This window comes from Leucoraja erinacea, chromosome 21 (assembly GCF_028641065.1).
Source record: "Leucoraja erinacea ecotype New England chromosome 21, Leri_hhj_1, whole genome shotgun sequence".
Lineage (NCBI taxonomy): Eukaryota > Metazoa > Chordata > Chondrichthyes > Rajiformes > Rajidae > Leucoraja > Leucoraja erinaceus.
Window position 1 is genome coordinate 6514128 of NC_073397.1, and position 16493 is coordinate 6530620.

At 38.6% G+C, this 16493-nt stretch overlaps 1 protein-coding gene across 2 annotated transcripts in view; it reads right to left on the reverse strand.

Moving 5' to 3' along the window:
• The window catches only part of gnas (GNAS complex locus), a 281050-nt gene that overhangs the window by 158711 nt on the left and 105846 nt on the right, over positions 1–16493 (reverse strand). The window lies entirely within an intron of this gene.

Here is a 16493-nt window from a genome sequence, read left to right on the forward strand (position 1 = left end):
ACTCAGCCCGTAACATCGTGACTGATATGACAGTAACTGAAAGGCATCCACTTTCTTGCCTACCACCACCTTATAAACTTGCTCTCTTGCCTATCATGAATCAATCTAGTTCTGTCGGAAAATATTCAAATAGACTCTCTTCCTCTAACGGATGAGACTCTTCCTCAAAAGGTGGTGAAAGCAGAGTTCCGAAACTCAACCCTCGAAATAATTTGCAACATCACTTTTAAGTTTAAACCATCCCTCCTAATTTTAGCATGATATCTAAACGATGAGAGATTCCTGGGCTCTGAGATACAAGCATTTGGCTCTCCTAGTAAACAATTTGAAAAAGGCTGTCATGTGGATACTGCAAGTATTAGGAAAGCTAATCGAAACATAGAAATTAGGTGCAGGAGTAGGCCATTCGGCCCTTCGAGCCTGCACCGCCATTCAATATGATCATGGCTGATCATCCAACTCAGTATCCCGTACCTGCCTTCTCTCCATACCCTCTGATCCCCTTAGCCACAAGGGCCACATCTAACTCCCTCTTAAATATAGCCAATGAACTGGCCTCGACTACCCTCTGCGGCAGAGAGTTCCAGAGACTCACCACTCTCTGTGTGAAAAAAGTTCTTCTCATCTCGGTTTTAAAGGATTTCCCCCGTATCCTTAAGCTGTGACCCCTTGTCTTGGACTTCCCCAACATCGGGAGCAATCTTCCTGCATCTAGCCTGTCCAACCCCTTAAGAATTTTGTAAGTTTCTATAAGATCCCCTCTCAATCTCCTAAATTCTAGAGAGTATAAACCAAGTCTATCCAGTCTTTCTTCATAAGACAGTCCTGACATCCCAGGAATCCGTCTGGTGAACCTTCTCTGCACTCCCTCTGTGGCAATAATGTCCTTCCTTAGATTTGGAGACCAAAACTGTACGCAATACTCCAGGTGTGGTCTCACCAAGACCCTGTACAACTGCACTAGAACCTCCCTGCTCCTATACTCAAATCCTTTTGCTATGAAAGCTAACATACCATTCGCTTTCTTCACTGCCTGCTGCACCTGCATGCCTACTTTCAATGACTGGTGTACCATGACACCCAGGTCTCGCTGCATCTCCCCTTTTCCTAGTCGGCCACCATTTAGATAATAGTCTGCTTTCCTGTTTTTGCCACCAAAATGGATAACCTCACATTTATCCACATTATACTGCATCTGCCAAACATTTGCCCACTCACCCAGCCTATCCAAGTCACCTTGCAGTCTCCTAGCATCCTCCTCACAGCTAACACTCCCCCCCCGCAAACTTGGAGATATTGCCTTCAATTCCCTCATCAAGATCATTAATATATATTGTAAATAGCTGGGGTCCCAGCACTAATAGAATGTTATGGCCTATTGCAAGGGGAATTGAATACAAAAGTAGGGACATTTTTGCTTAATTTATATAGCACATTGGCAAGACCATATGTAGGATACTGGTTATAGCATTGGCCTCTTTATTTAAGGAAGAATGTCAAGGTACTGAAAGCTCTTTCAGAGAAAGATTACTAGACCAAAACCTGCAATGCCCAGGTTGTCAAGAGGAAAGGTTGGATCTGCTGGACTTTAGAAAACTGAGTGAATAGATTGAAATATGTGCAATTGATGGGTTTTGACAGGCTGGACATAGAAAACATGTTTCCTCTTCTGAGGGTATCTATCTAGAGCAAAAGACCAGTGATTAAAACTAAGGGGTCACCCATTTAAGACAGATTAAGTGTGAAACTTTCTTTTAGAGGGCTTTGGGCACTTCCTCAAAGGGCAGGAAGCAGAATCTTTGAATATTTTTCAGTCAGATGGTCAAGAGTCTTGATGTACATGGGGTAAAAGGGTTACTAAAGATAGACAGAGAAAATGTCAAAGAGATTACAATCAGATCAACCATGATCTTGTTTAAATAGCAGTGTTCTTAATTTGCATATTCATATGTATATTTCTATATCCATAGTACAAACCAGAAGTATGACTTTAGGACCATCAGCATCAGAGAGGGCATTCCTGTATGATATTTTATCAGGAGAACATATCATCAAAATACTATTTCTTTAGGAAACAGGGTCGAGAGTGACAACAAAAATTAAGATCTATCATTTTCTTCCAATCTTAATGCAAGAAAAATTAAGCTATCTTTAAATTGGTTAGCGGGATGCAAGCAGAAGCCTCGACATGGCGTATCCCGGGACAATGCTGACGTCAGAAACTGTACCACAGTGACTGACTGAAGTAGCCAATTTTGGAACCACCAACCGTCACTGACCGACCGGAAAGATGTGATATGGAAGATGGCTGGACACGAGGAAGAAGAATTGGTTAGCAAATTCAGAGTATGAACCTCGGACTTTCATCACTGTACAGATGAACATAGTACTAAATGTTCAAAGATAAAACTAAAAAGTACTGAAATATGCCATAAATCAGGAGCATCGTTTAGTTCTTTTATGCTATCAAATGAATGAGAGAAATGAATACAGTATTTTTTAAAGAAAAGTGTGGGTTTTTTTAAAGTCTTGATATATTATTCCAAATGCCTCCAGATGCATTTCAATTAACTTTTCTTTATTTAAAGGCCTATAAAGGCTATTGGAATATGAAAGCCACTGCAGCTCAGTCCAATGTGCCCTCATTTAAAACCAATGTGTAATGAATTGTAGGAATGGTGTTTTTAACCTGACAATCATAAACTTAAGAGGAGGGGGTTGAATTGTACCATCAACAAACAAAAATGTGGCTCTACACATTGGGATAAAATCTTCTTGTGGAAAATAGCACACATTTCAAATGTGCAATATTATAATTCACCACCACCTGGTACAGCCTTTATTCAAATAAGAAAAAGCATATTTGAAGATCAAAGGCAGAAAATGCGTGGTCTATCAGATAACGGTGACTGCCTGTAAAAGACATCTCAAGGCATAAGAAAAATATCATAAATGTGGTTCTCTCAAGTTTTCCAAATTCACCGGAAGGTCAAACATAAGAAAGTCAGTATCCTTGCTCAAGCCAATACCCCCAGTATTGAACCCCTAGTTACACTCAGTCAACTAGGTTGGGCAATCCATGCCCATATGCCTGACACCAGATATACAGCTCTACCCTGGAAAGAGGTTACCAGAAAGACTGAGGAATAGAATAGTTTCAAGGGTGCTTAAAACCACCTTGAAGTAATGTAATATCTCCACTGACTCCCGAGAATTTCTAGCCTGTAACTGCTCAAAGAAGAGGGAGCACTCGAGATGGTTAAGGATTGGAAGCATGCAAAGCCCTGTGTAAAGAACTGATAGAGTGGGGCGTCACACAAACTGTACAACTAATTAACAAAAAACGATTGCAGTAAGAACTCATCAAGTAAGGTCGGAACAATGGCATAGGTAGGGGAGCTGCTGCCTCAAGGCATTAGACACCCAGGTTCGATCCTGAACATGGTACTATCTCTGAAGTTTGCAGGTACTCCCTGTGATCGCAAGGGTTTCCTCCAGGTACTGCAGTTTCCACCCAAATTGCAAGGATGTACGGATTTGTGGGTTAATTGGCCTATATAAATTGCTCCTAGTGTGTATGAGGTAGATGTGAAAGGTGGATAACATAGAACCAGTGTGAACAGATAGTTGATGGTGGTGTTGATTCAGTGGGCTGAAGGGCCTGTTTCCAAGTTGTATCTTTATATATAAAGAATATAAATATACAATAGAACCCTTAGGCCTCCACTGGAATAATCTATGGTTCCTAATGGCTCATTAGTCACTTCAGCAAATGGAAAAGCAGAGTGAAAGTAAGTCATTCTCAATCCCAAGGGACCATCTAAAAGGAAAAAGAACAGATTTTTAAATCCCTGCATGTTTAGGGGATAAAGAGAATGTTGAGCTTCACAACTCATGATCACAATGGCAAGTTATTTTAAATGCTGTTTGATGCAAAAATCCAGCATGTATAATTATACAAGGTATCATTTTGACTATCTCATATTGCAACAAAACCAGCCCTGAATGGGTACAATTTAATTTGTCTAATTCCTATATGTTGAAAGGGATTCATGTTTTTTTTGTTATTTTCCTACTTAGTTGGGGGTTTTTTGTCCTATTTATTTAATATAATTTCCATCTATTTCTCTCTTAGTAGTTGATTTGTTGTCCTTCTTGGTTGTTCCTCTGTTCTCAATCCTTCATTTAAATATTGATGTACTCTGTTTGGTTAAGGGTATACCCAGTTGTTTGTGTCTTTCACTAATTCTCAAATGACCCACTGCCATCAGCTCATACGTTTGAAATGTTCAAGATCGCCAGGATGCATTGCGTTAAACATTCTTTGAGAAAGCTGATCAAATTTCCTGCCAATATTGTATTTTGGGGCACATGTATTGATCAACCTGCAGTTGTCTCAGGACTATCCCACTATTTATTTTAAATATATAACTTATCAAACTATAAATAACAGTGTATCTCAAAAATATGCTGGGTATGTATATACTATGACAAAGTCTTGACCCGAAATGTCACCCATTCCTTCTCTCCAGTGATGCTGGCTGTCCTGCTGAGTTACTCCAGCATTTTGTGTCTATCTTCGGTTTAAACCAGCATCTGCAGTTTCTTCCCACATATTAGGACAAAATAATGTCTTGGAACATGTGTACTCTTGCATGCGACACGAAGCCACAGAAAAAATCATCTCTGTCAGCTCAATGGTAAAATTAGAGGATCAACATTGACTTCACTCTCAATATTCAATATGAGAAAGGCAACACCTAACTGGAATGAACACATACTCAAGATTAATTTAGTTAAATTCTGTTGTGATTGAAACTTATTTATTAAGTTATTTCCTGTTTTAATATCTAACTATCCCCCCCCCCCCCCAAAAAAAAAAATCTTCAGGAGTTCCAGCACCAAATTACAACATCAACTTTCCTTTTGAAGCATTTGCTCAGGTAATATGACCAAAGATCATTAAAAAAGCATCTGAATCACAATGTTGTAATAACTAAATAATTTGGAGAGTAAATTAAAGGGATAATACAACTCAACTCATTAAAAACTGGGTTCAAATGATGAAAAAGATTTTGCGTGAAACATGCGGTTTTCACAAATGTGGCTGCAGGCAAATGGCTGTCAGAAATGATAGCATTTCATAAGCTCCATAGTATTAAAACTGAAACATAGCAGTTGTATTGGAATACTGAAGACACCAGGTTAAGAGCTTGCACTCTGTTCAATTAGGAAATATCACTATGAGTAGCATTCCAAATGGTGTAAAAAGATTTTCACAATTTCTTTATTATTATAGATCACATTTTTGACCCATTTTCATCTTTTGAAACTCCAGGTATATTATTATTTTCGAATGACATTGCCCACAAATAGAATACATCTCATGCAAGAGCTAAACACTTGGCTGCATTTACCTAATTGATTATGTATATGTGGTAAAATGCTTTGTCCTATTATGAACTGAAACAGTAAGTAAATATGATGTAGATAATAATAAAGGAGTGTAATGTATTTGAGAATTTAATAAAAAAATAATTGGGGGAATATCGCAGCAAACTAGTTCATGCAGTTTTTAAAAGATTTTCTATAATTATATAAATCAGAATTCAGTATCATTTAAGATTTCCTGAGTTTCTCCACATAGATTCAAGCCAATTGGTTCAATCGGTACCTGTCAGAGCTCATACTTTACACAAGCTTCCTTCCCTTTCACCATACCAGAAAAAAACATACATTCTTTTCTTAACTATATAATATTCTAGCTTCTTAAGGACATTTATGCTAGTTAATGGAGAGTATTCTGAGGGATATGATGCATTTGGATATACAGGGGCTGATTTGGGATAGTCAGCATGGTTTTGTACATGGGAGATTGTACCTTACAAATCTGATTTACTTTTTTGAATGCAATCAAAAAGGTTCACGAGGGTAAAGCCTTAGACATCACTGTGGAATTCAGCAATGTATTTGATAAGCTTGCTGTGGTAGACTGCTCTAGAAGGTTAGATCGCATGGGGAGAGCAAGCAAACTGGATAAAGATTTGGCTTCAGACTGAAGAAAAGTCCCAATCAGAAACATCATCGATTTATTTTCTCCAGAGATGCTGCTTGACCCGATGAGTTACTACAGCAGTTTGTGTCTATCTTTGCATAAACCAACATCTGCAGTTACTTTTTATTATAAAAGTTGGGATGCTATGTTACAGTTGTGCAAGACATTGGTGAGGCCACATTTAGAGTATTGTCTTCACCCTGGCCACTCTGCTATAGGAAGGAAATATTGTTAAGCTGGAAAGAGTGCGGAGAAGGATGCTGCCAGGACTTGAGGACCTGAGCTAATACGGAGAGGTTGGGCAGGCTAGTACTATATTCCTTGGAGCACAGGAGAATGAGGGGTCGTCTTACAGAGGTGTATAAGATCAGAAGGGGAAAAGATAGTGTAAATGTACAGAGTATTTTACCCAGAGTAGGGAGCAGAGAATTCCAAATAAACTACAAACTGCCTTAATTGCAGTTGGAACTTCAGGCTTTGTTTTATTTTTTTACACAATATTGTTGTTATTTATTGAACTTTTAAATGTTTATTATATTATCTATTGAGTACTGTGTTTATAAATTTGTTGTGCTGCTGCAAGAAAGATTTTCATTGTTCCATATCAGTACATATGACAATAAAACACTCTTGATCCTCTTAAAGAATAATGATTGTAGAGGAGAACTAAAATGTATTTTTGAACTAATCATCTTAAAATGTCTAAACTCAAAATATGAGAATGCTTTGTGTAAAAGTCCATTACATTAATTAAAGTCAAGTCAAGTTTATTGTATTTTGCACGTACTGTTAAATAAAGGTACAATCATTCTTGATTGCAACATCAATACAGGCACGTCGCCTCAGACTAAACGTAAAATATGCATAACATGCCCAAAATTAAACTTAAATACTACGACATTAAAAATAATGTGCAAAAAACAAAATGTTAGTGCAAAACGCAAGTAGAGCAAAAAACAAGTTCATGGAAAGTACTCTGTTGCCAAGGTAGGATTAAGCTTGTATGAGCTGGTTCAAGAATCTATTAGTTGCAATAAACAAGCTATTCCTGAATCTAGTGGTGTATGATTTCAGGCCTCTGCACCTTCTGAATGAAGGGTAGCAGCAAGAAGATGGCGTGGATCGAGTGGTGTAATCTTTGGAGATAGATGTCACTTCATGAAGCAGCGGCTCATGTAAATGATTTGATAGTGGGGAGGCCAAAGCCTGTGCTAAACTAGGCTGAAACAATCACTCTATGCAGCTTCCATTCTTGTGCATTGGGATTGCCATACCAGGTCATGATGCAACCAGGTGGGATACTTTTTACAGTACATCTGTAGTGATTTACTGGAGTACTCAATGACATGCTAAATTTATTTCTAAAAAGAGGCACTAGCTCATCTTCTTTGTGATTACATGTATGTGCTGGGCCCAGGACAGGTCATCCAAGATGCTAACACGCAGGAATTTGAAGCTGCTAACACTCTTGGATTTCCTCCACTATGTATAAATTCCTCAATTTAGTTAGCTTTTCTCTAAACGAATCTACACTGAAGAACCAAACATGCAACTTAACCTGATCCTAACCAAACATAAAAGAGGAAAAGTGTATGATTTTAACCTAATATTCAAATTTACTTTAAGCGACCACAGTAGATCCATTTGGCTGATAAATTATCCTTGCTCTCCATTGATATGAATTGCACTACTTCATACAATATTTGTGCCTGCATTAATGATTACCAACTACAATTTTATTCCTCAGCACTTAATTGACTTTTTATTCTGAAAGAGAATTAAGATAGATTTTGGTTACATATTAGAGGAACGAGAGAAAACAAGATGCAGGAATTCTGAAATAGGACATCTTTTTATCAAAGATGTAATTGAACTGTCTCATAATCAACGAGGAAGCCAAAATTTCAAAACCAATTTAAATGGAAGTTATATTCATTTTTTAAAGTATCTACATAGAGATTGGTCATAATGCAAAATTGTATAAGTAACAAGTAACATCCAATAGTATGTGATTTTATAAATTTAAGTCTCAATCGCTGTCCGCCACACAGCTGGCGACAAGCATGGCATTACTGTAAACAGTTGATTGTACAGCTAACAAATCAATCTACACAATCTATTTAAAAATTGAAGGGGAAAAACACATAAAAGAAACTACAGCAACTGTTTTCATGATTAACATGATATTTTAACCAGAAATGCAAGCTGTGGAGGATAGTTCCACTTGAACTATGTTTCAATTTAATCACACCATTAAAAGGTGGCACAGAGGTGCAGCTGGTAGAGCTGCTGCCTTACAGTGCCAGAAACCTGGGTATGATCCTGTGACCAAGTGGGCTTCCTCCAGGTGCTCCAGTTTCCTCCCACATCGTTAAAACAAGCTGATTTGTAGGTTAAATGGCCTCTGTAAACTGCCCCTGTAGTTTAGGGAGCGGATTTGATAGTGGGATAACAGATAATTGGTGTAAATGGGCAATCAATGGTCTGCATGGACTCAGTGGGCCGAAAGTCCTGTGTTCATTTTGTATCTCTAAACTAAACTAAAGGCATCATGGTCATCATGCCTTCTAAAATTTCCCTAAAAATACATGTTAGCACTTTGTCTTATTATTGACTTCATACTAACTAGTTTGCAATTCCCTGTATTCTCCCTCCCGTCTTTCTTAAATGGTGGGATTACATTTGTTACCTTTCCAATCGGTGGGAACTTCTCTAGAATATATGGAATTTTGTAAGAGATATTTAGTACATGACATCAACATGTAGAAACAAAGAACTGCATAGTGAGGCCACATGAAAATTGGAGGAACAGCACCTCATATTTCGCCCGAAGAACCTACAAACCAGCGGTATGAACATTGAATTCTCTAATTTTTAGTCATTTCTACTGAATCTCCTAAATCTTCGGAGGAATCAAAGGCATTGGTGGACTTTCTTTATGATTGCATCAGTGTGTTGGGTCCAGGACAGATCTTCAGATATATGCACACCCAGGAACATGATTTTTTTGACTCTCTCCACCAACGACCCGTCGATGAATACTGGTTTATGAATCCCTGGGCTTCCTCTTCTAAAGTTGTTGAGAGCAAGGTTATTGTTCTGGCACCATTCAATCAGATGATTGATCTCTCTACTCACTCATCATTATCTGTAATTCATCCAATAACGGTGGTGTCATCAGTGAATTTAAAGACAGAGTTGTAACTGTGACTGGTTACACAGTCATGGGTTTAGACTGAGTCGAGCAAGGGTCTGAGTACACAGCCTTGAGGTACCCCTGTGCTGATGGTTATCGAGGAGGAAGTGTTGTTGCCAATTTGTATCGATTGTGTTCTGTGAGAGGAAGTCGATCTGGAAATATCTTGCCAATATTTGTCACGCCCTGCCTTTCTTTTTCTAATAAGTTTTTCAATTTCACCCCTACAATCTCTACTTTTTTTAGCAAGATGAAACTCAGTTTATGATAGAACCTTCCCTTTCTTGTCTTTTATTCATCTTGCATCTATGTTTGCTAGCTCAATCCTTGTTCTTTATGGTAGTATGTTTACCTTGAGCACTGCCTCCTGGAACACTGATCTAGCTACAAGTAGCTATTTACAGCCCACTTTTGCCAAGTCATTCCTTGGTAAAATACTTCCCTCAATTTAGAACCTCAGCTCCTATTTCATCTTTGTCCTTTTGCCTATGTTACATAGACTATTTTCTAAATGGGGAGAGGATTCCAAAATCAGAGGTGCGAAGGGACTTGGAGTGTTGGTGCAGGATTCCCAAAAGGTCAATTTGCAGGTTGAGTCAGGAAAGCAAATTGAATTCATTTCGAGAGGGCGAGAATAAAAAAGCAATGCTGTAATGTTGAGGCTTTATAAGGCACTAGTCAGGCCACATTTGGAATATTGCGAGCAGATTAGGGCCCCATATTTGAGGAAGAATGTGCTGGTATTGGAGAATGTTCAGAGGAGGTTTACGGGAATGATCCCGAGAATGATTGGGTAAATGGATGAGGAGCGTTTGAAGGCTCCAGAGTAATCGCTGCAGATGAGGGGGAACTTCAATGAAACCTACCAAATAATGAAAGCTCTAGATAGAGTAGTTATGGAGAGGATGTTTATGATGTGTCTAGGACCAGTGTGCACAGCCTTAGAATAAAAAGATGTACCTTTCGAAGGGAGAAGAGGTGGAATTTCTTTAGCTAGAGGGTTGTGAATATGTGGAATTCATTGCCACGGACAGCTATAGAGGCAATGTCATTGGGTATTTTTTAAAGTTTTTGATTAATAGGGGTTACAGGGAGAAGGCACGAGAAGGGCTATGAGGGAAAAATACATCAGCCATGATTGAATGGAGGAGCAGGCCGAATGGCCTAATTCTACTCGTGTTTTATTTTTATAGTCACTACCCATAAATACTCAGATTTATTCCCTATGACTAAATTTAGAATTACTCCTCACTCTCCTGTTGAGCGTGCTATGTACTGGCTAAAACACAAACATCTTTCAAAACACAGTTTAAGAATTGTGTAACCTGTACAGCTTCCTCACTGACTGTATCCTTAACATTAGGATAATTAACATTACTTATTTTTCATGTTGTCTTTTCCTTTCTCTCTACATTTAAATATGAATTCTGAATACTGAGATGGGTGTAAACTCACGGATAACAACTACCTGTAAAAAAAATCCCACTACTATTTGTTCTTGCCACTATTGTTCTGACATTTATCAGAAATTAACTTTATAAATTACTCTTATTATCTCTCAAACTGTTTGGAGATCTACAGTACACTCCCAGCAGTATAATTGCCCCTCATTTGTTGTTTAAATATGTCAGTGCTCAGTTTTCTGCTCACTGCTTTTGATTTGTTCATGTTATCAGTTGTATTTTTGATAATTTAACAGATAAGTGATAATTTAAGACAAGCGGTCTGACCTCTGGACTTGCAAATTGTGAGATAAGAGATAAATGAACACATGCAATATAGGAAAACAGATTGCATTTAGAGAATCACCTACCACAAAATAAAATGTACCATGGGGGTTCACAAGAGAATAATCAAAATAGATTTGGCAGGGAACAAAATAATATGTCAGCACAGATTGGTATATATTTGACCGGGCCCCGTCCCTTGGATGTTGTTCTGATCCCTATCACTGGCTGGCTGGCTAGGAGAGGCCAATCCTCAGCATCAATGGTAACAATGGGTCCGATTAGCTGATATCGGATTGCCCACCTGAACCTCGTCAGCCTACTCCTTATAAAACCCAGGCATCCCTGCCACAGGGGAGAAGGTGAGAGTAAAAGGGGATGAGAAAAAAAGCAAGCTGGAAACATGCATCAGGTCAAGTAGCATCCATGGAATGAGAGACAGCTAATATTTCAGGTCCAGGACACTTTGGAAAATCTTAATTGTTTAGCTTTCCACAGAAACTGCCTGTCTGTCGAGTATTTCCAGCACTTATGTTTTTATTTCAGATTGACAACAACTGCGGTTGTTTTGATTTTCATTCTCCTCACGCCACCCCCTCCCTCCCTCAAGCCTGCATGACTATTCAATATGATCGGCTGATCAGCCCTTCAACTCAAGGTTGAGAATTATTATAGATTACAGGATTTGGTGACATCATGTGCTGGGGAGTTGTGATGAAATTGAACATTGTGATCACCGGTGAGCATTGATATAACGGGTAAAGATGATTGAACCTAGGATACTGTGCCAATGAAGTCTAGTGATGTCCTGAGGCTGGGAAGATTAATCTCCAACTATCATGGCAATCTCTCCGAGTGCAAAGTATAACCGAGTGCTTTCCTGTTCATGGATATTGACCTCATTTTACCTGATGCTTGATGCTACATTCTGTCAATTTTTTACTTCATGTCAAGGGTAGCCACTCTCACTTCACCTCTGATATTCAGCTCTTTAGTCCCTGTGATAAGGTCTGGAGCCAATGGCCCTAACAAAACTCAATCTGTATATCAGTGAGCAAGTTATTGTTGAGTAATTGTTGCTTACTAGAATTGGTATTAATACCTCCCACTGTGCCGATGGCTAAGAGCAGACTGAATTGACAGTAATTGGCTGCATTAGATTTGTTCTGCCTTTGGTGAACAGGTCATATGTACCTGGACAATTTTCCACATTGTTGAAGGAATGCATCATAGTTATGATTAGCCAGCATGCTGTCTAGTCCTGTCGCCTTTGCTGCAACCATTTTTTGCTATAATAGAGTTTATTCAATTGGCTGAAGAGCGGGGTGCTCAGTACGAAGCTGAGAGATCATTCAGTTGGCAGTTCTGTCTGAACATATTTGTGAATGCTTCAGCCTTGTTTTTTATCTTCATCATCTCTAGGGTTGGCAATTTCTTGAAATCTCCTCTTGTTAATTGTTTAATTTCCCACCACCATTATGGATTATGAGACTGGGATCACTGCTCCTTCTCCTGCACTTTGTCATAGATGTGTTTTGATGTGTTGTTCATTGACCTCACAGATGTGTTTTTTGATGTGTTGTTCATTGACCTCACTGGGTCAACACCTATTTGTCACTATGCCCTTCAGCACTCATCATTTTATTTTTTAATTCTTTTTTTTGGATCCAGGGCCTTCCTGATAAGGAATCCTAAAGGAATGCCAATTACAGTACAACTAAACAAATCTCTGATGAGGCCAAACTTGAAATACTGAGGCATTGTGTGCAGAAATTAGTGAGGATATATTGGCTTGAAGCAAGGGCAGCACAGATTTACGGGAATATTGTGGCTCTAAGGCCTAAACCACAAGGAAATTACAAAAATTGTGGTTGATTGTTTTTGGAATTTAGGCTACTGGATCATTTGACTGGTTTTCAAGGGGGCAGCATAGTGGCGCAAAGGAAGAGTTGCTGCCTTACAGCGCCAGAAACGGAGGTTCGATCCCGACTTTGGGTACTGTTTGTACGTTTTCCTCATGACCACGTGCGTTTTCTCTGAGATTTTCAGTTTCCTCCCACACTCCAAAGACATACAGGTTTGTAGGTTAATTGACTCGGGTTTGTATAATTGTAAATTGTCCCGAGTATGTGTAGGAAGTTGTTACACTGTGGATCGCTGGTTGGCACCGACTCGGTGGGCCAAAGTGCCTGTTTCCGCGCTGAATCTCTAAACTAAACTAAAAGAATGAAAGAACTTTGGCTAACCTAGCAGTAGGGGATTATAGTGCATTCAGTTGAGAAATACACTTTATGCTACAAACTTGAAACTGTCTTCTGAAAATAGCACTTGATTCTTGATCTGAGATTGAAAGATTTTAGATAATCACATTTATTTTGGGATATGGGACAAATATGCAGTTTGGTAATAGATCTCACACAATGGCAAAATAAGCCAGAGCGACTGAATGACCAAGCACCAACACTAAACCCTGATCCTCTGGGCTTTGCGTCCAGGTTCTGAAGTGGGAAATGGGAATTTTTCCTAGCCAGTTGGCACTCCACTCAATTAGTTTCTTGATGTAGTGGTACCTCAAACGCACAGATTTAGCATTCTGTCAAATCACCCTTTAAATGCACACCATTTCCCACAATTCTGATATGCAGAGCGTTTACACTAAAGATAGATCACACTGAGGAACATATAGGCACCCTTAACTCCCAAATTTTGCAAAACTGGAAGGATTAAGATGTGAACTTCAAATATTTAATCAACATTTATTTGCAGCACCTTTTACCTTTTAAGATACTTTGTTTCAGTTTATTAATGTTATAATGCTGATAACCAATGCATTGCCCCTTTTGGACTACCCCAAAATGTTTATAAGTAAAGGAGTACCTTGTGGTTGTCAGCTACTCTTTGCCCAAGTATCCTACACTTAGAGGAAGGGTCACAACCCGAGACGTCCATCAAAGATGCTGCTTGAGCTGCTGAGTTACTTCAATACTATTTTTTTTGTATACCAGCATCTGCAGTTCCTTGTGTCTCTTTATCCTAAACTTGGATTATCCTACACTTGGTCTGACACATAATTTGTACAGATGAAACTCCTCTTCAGTGGAAGCTAATTAGCATAAATATATAGTTTGATATTTTTGATGATCTGTGCTGGAATATACAAAATCTGCAGAACACATAAACTTAAAAATGTGCTCAAAAGCGTGGCTGATAGTAACAGATTTTGGGGGATACAGATGGGCCAGCAAAATAGGTAAATGTCTGGGTAATTAACACAGTAGTGCAAAGCCATTTATTATGCAAGAAAAATAAGGAAAACCGTGTAGTAAAATGGAGCAGTTTTAATGAAGGCTTGGCTACACGTATACAACATTTTCAAGGTGGTAGGACAGGCTCTGCAGGCTACAAATATGTAAAGACAATCCTTCGAGCAACAAAGCGAGGAAGTTATGCTTAACATTTACAAAAGGCTAATTAGGTCACTACTGGAAATCTGAATTCAATTCGAGGAACCTCAGATTAGTAAATCTTTTGCTTCAGATAATAGTGGGGAGAAAGACACAGAAGTTTAAGGAGAGATTTAATAGCAGTCCTCAATATCATGAAGGCCTTTTTGAGAATATATAAGAAGCAGTTCTGTTCAACGGCAGAAGGGCCAGTAGCCAGAAGAGACGAGTTTAAGATTATTAGCAACAGAAACCAGATGACACCAGGAACATATTTTTAGAAAGAAAGCAGCTAGTCCATCTGGAATGCACTGCCTGAAAGAGGGGTGGAAACATTTGAAAGGAAATTGGATAAATACTTTGAGGTAATAAAAGTTGCATGAATGTTTGAATAGAGCAGGGATATAGACAAATAGCTTTCAAAGAACGGGCAGTCCCACAAAGGGGCAGTCCCTCATTCAAAGCTGATCAAGTAATTCAGTAAATCATCAAGATAAGTAAGCACATTTCTTGAGAGAGAGAAATCAACAACACACAGATAATCTTGAAATTCTACTGAAACTAATTAGAAAGATTTTCCTTCATAAAAGCCAAGTAGAAATTTGGAATTATCAACTTTAACTTCCAGGAAAATTATGTTGATTCGAAGTTAAGATAATGATATACAAATTGTAGCCTAGGTGAGAGAATGCAGCAAAGGAATAGATGAACCATGATCTAATAAATTTATATCAGACCATGAAGCAGAATGGCCAATGTGTGTTACTAACCTTTTTACAATCTGAAATACGTAAAGGATTTAATGGTGAGAATAATTTGGAGTCTGAGGTCAAACATTTTTGCCAGCATACTTACCTGTCAATAACAGAATTGTTAAAACAAAACTTAACGTAGTATCCTTATATAAAACAAAACGAGCATTCTGCAATTATGTAGCATCTTTAAGATAATTTCTACATACTTTGCAAAATGTAATTTAGCCAAAGTATGAGATATTTTGACAGATGTCCAGAAGCTTGATCAAAACGTTAAATATTGAGGGACACTTTAAAAGCAGAGGATTTTTCAGGCAAAAATTAGAGATTAAAAAAACCTAGACAACCGAAGCACAGCTGCCAATGAAGGAGTGAAGATGGAGTTCAGAAATGGAAGGCCACAAAGTTCTAGGAAGGTTATAGGTTCCTCTGAGAAAAATGGAAGCCAGTCCAGAGCGATGGGATTTGAAAGTAAGGATGAGAAGCAGAGGTGGCTTCCAAGACTGTCAGGGCCAGTGAAACAGAATGTAAACTGTGCTACATGCTGCAAGGACAGTGCCAGCCACTACAGCAGCATATGGATTGAGTAACAATCAGCTGGAACATGAAACCTGAGTTCACTTTCTACAGTTCTAGTAACATGTCCATATTCTGGGACTGGTGCAGTAAAAGGACAGAGAGTAACAACCCAACACTTGCTCGAGCATTGAGGACAAGAGTTGATGAGCTGCCCAATGCTTGCACACAAACTCATTCCTGCACATTTGGTGTCTATCCTATATTCGGCTCTGTGCCCTTCTGCACTAGGCAAAAAAGTTGATAATGTTTATGTTGATGTTTAAATATTTTAATATACGCCTTTGAATTGTTTCCATGAACACAATCACCGTATTTGCCATTTCCTTCTGTGCTGGTTGGGGTAAACACTACTGAATGTAATTGTATTTCCTCTCACTACCCCACCAATCACACTTCTCTTCCATACCACCCTTAAACTTAAGGACTCGAGGGCAAATAATTGTCTGACAAATCCACACTGAAGGATAAGTACACCCCACCCTATTACCCACACCCGTCATCAGCTGGCATCTGATATTCGCCAATTCTCATTGTCAGATGAAAAGAGCCTGGGAAGGATTCCACTATTTTATGAAAACACTCTACAAGATTTGTACGTTATCAGTATGGAATAAAACATTCTGCTTTCATTCCAAACATTTCTACTTTTGCCTCTGTTTCTTCTTTGTCTATGGCACAACTATTGGCTTTAGAACTGGAGGCTATATGTTTCACAGTCATTATAACTGCTGCAAGGCC